Here is a 2,903-nt window from a genome sequence, read left to right on the forward strand (position 1 = left end):
TATATATATTTATATGTATATATTCAAATATACTTACGAAATCGTGTTAGTCATCGCGAATAAAAAGCGTAGATAAAATGGAATGTATTCGAAATATCGTATATGATACAGTAATATACCGTTGTAGTTTTCGTAGGACGGTAATAAATAAATATATACTCAAAAACTTGGCGTGTGAAATAAATATTCAAATTCACGATATTTAAAATAAATATAAACTATTATACTTATTTTATAAATACGCTCGGATTATAGATGTTCGAAATAACATAACTAATTATAATAGTTTTAGAAAGGAAATTCCGCGTCTTTGTTATTTGAAAATGATTACGAATGATATTTATCTCGTAAAAAGGTTTTCGAGTTTTATGCGTTTGAAATAAATAGAAATAATTATATTTATTTCAACTAAATATCGGTTTTTCGTTACTTATAACGTCGTAAAAATAACTACGAATTTTTATTTATTCTATAAGAAAACTCGGATTTCAACAAGTGTCGTTTAAACAATAGAATTATGTTTTGTATTTTCGGATTTTTACGGAAAACGGACAAATTTTCCTTTGTTTTTCGAGTAACCCGACAATAAAAGTTGTCGTTATAATTCCAAAATTCAACCATTTTCAACAATTAAATCACTATATCAAAAATTCCTATCAAAATGCCAAAAGTAACACTAAGGTATCGGTTCGAGCTCGGTGCACGATAACTAAATAAAATCTAACGTAACTAATTCGCTACGCTTAAAACTTTACCGGGTCCTTCGTATTGACCGGGCGTTGACCTGTTTAACCGATGTTGACTGAGTTGACTCGGTTTGACCGAGTCAAACCGCGTTGAACCAAACCTTGACCCGAACAAAGTCTGACCATTCGACTTGAACCCTTAATCTGAACTAAACTGACGTGAACCAGACCAATTCTGAACTGACGTTGAACTGTAACTGAATCAAGCACCCGAACCCATATTCTGACCAACATCTGACCCGAAACCACTGTCGACCCGAGATTAAAACCCGAAGCTGAAAATGGCCCGTATGCGACTCAACACCTCGGACTCTTGACTGACTTGACCCGACACTAGCACTTTCATAACCGCCGCCATCGTCGGCACCTGTTCGTCGACGACCGGCTGTCGTTGTAACAACACTTCAACATCAATCATCGGACAAAAGCAAAAAGAATAAAAATTGAATCGGAGACAGGGGAGGTCTTACTATGAAATTCGAAGGACCAAAACACCGACGCCGCCACCACCGTCGCTGCCGTGAGCGGCGGCGCTGCTCCTCTTCCGACGCCTTCATCTCTCTCTCGTCTGTTCCCCTATCTCCGTCTCTTGCTGCTCTCATTTTGATCTCGCCGCCACACGCCATTTAATGCGCCGCCACCAACTGTGGTGGCCGGCGATTATCATAGAGACAAGGGGGGGTGTGGCTGGTGGGTGTCATCGGGAATCCAGTCGCCGGAGAGGTGAGAGTGAGGGAGTGAAGTGGAGGTTGTTGTGTTGGATGGAGCCCTGCTTCTCATTTATGTGTACGTAGTTAAAGGAAAGTGATGAAGGGTTTGGTTTTTGAAGATCAGGTTGCAGACAAGATGAGAGGGAGAGTAAGAGAGGTAGCGGCTGAACAAAAATAGGATTTAGGGTTTGCTTAGTCTTATATAGGTAGGTTTAGTTTGTGGGTTTTGGGCTTGGGCCCAAGGCCCACAAGCCCAATCCCGTGTTTAATGGCCCGTAATTTTCTACGAGACCCGTTTTCGCATCCCAAACTATACGTAATGTCGTAAATTAAAATATTAGTGTCGAACGCACTAAAAATTATGTCGTAAGTCGTTTATTAGACGCGTTTGTCCGTCAGTCGCGTTAAATCGCGTAAAATGTGTGGTTTGTCATTTCTAGTCCGTTTTTCACTCCGATTTCAACTTCGAATATTAAAATTCGAAAGCGAAGCTAAATATATCAATATATCTCAGTTTTTAAGTTAATATGCGTGTCTGACGCCTCCGTTTCGTTGCCGGTGCATTTCAGCAGTCGCGTTTTCGTTCACGTTTGCGTTTTCTGACATTCGAGAGCGTGTTTTTTCGCAAAACGAAATCCGTAGATTTAAATTACACGTATAAAATTTGTATTTGTCGGCGTGGTCAGTATTTTGTACGACATCAGTTCGTTATCGTTTATCGTTTCGCAGATTTCTCAAGAAATAACCATACACGCACTTTGAAGTGAGATAGGCATTCCTAGGCCTTCCAATAGCCAAATTTAGTTAATTCGTGCCTTAAAACTATTTATTATCACCTTAAACGTTTGTTAATCGCGAAATTAAGAGGCGTTAATTACCGGTTGTCACAATATCCTGATAGCAAAGCCTGTATAGTTGATCAAGATGATGAGAGACTACCTGATGGATTTAGCTGGGATATGTTTGTTGATGAGAAAGGAGAGTTCAAAGCCTTCATCGCCAAGATTGTCAGAGAACCAGACATGTTTGCTACATGGATGAAATCTATTGGTGTGAATGTGACGAGTGAAGATGAAAAATCTGTTATGTCTGATGAAAATTCAGAAAGTGCTGATGAACTTTCAGAAAGATCTGGGGAAATTTCAGAAGGTTCAGATGAGAGTGTTCAGGATGTTGCTAGTTCTGAAAATGAAGTTGTATTTGATCAAACACCATCTGATTCTGGTTCATCAGATGTTGATTCTGAAAAATCTGTACAGTTTGATCAGTCACCAGTTGATAGTAGCAGTGATGATGAGGAAGAGAAACATATAAATGTTGCAAAATCTCATCTTTCTCCTGAAAGTTTTCATTTTTATTTTGCAGATCGCATGGAAAAGTTGAAGGCTAAAAGAGTTGCAAAAGAACACATGTAAATGAAGAATGAAAGTGTTGCTGAGGAGAATGA

The 2,903-nt window shown here is 39.0% G+C and overlaps 1 long non-coding RNA gene across 1 annotated transcript; it reads right to left on the reverse strand.

Moving 5' to 3' along the window:
- Positions 1-578: 578 nt before the first annotated feature.
- LOC118486436 lies at positions 579-1,415 on the reverse strand. Its single transcript, XR_004879066.1, has 2 exons — positions 1,217-1,415; positions 579-1,131 (listed from the first exon to the last, which is right to left on the reverse strand). It is a non-coding gene; the product is annotated as an uncharacterized LOC118486436 (long non-coding RNA).
- Between the last annotated feature and the right edge of the window lie 1,488 nt (positions 1,416-2,903).

This window comes from Helianthus annuus, chromosome 14, assembly GCF_002127325.2.
Source record: "Helianthus annuus cultivar XRQ/B chromosome 14, HanXRQr2.0-SUNRISE, whole genome shotgun sequence".
NCBI lineage: Eukaryota > Viridiplantae > Streptophyta > Magnoliopsida > Asterales > Asteraceae > Helianthus > Helianthus annuus.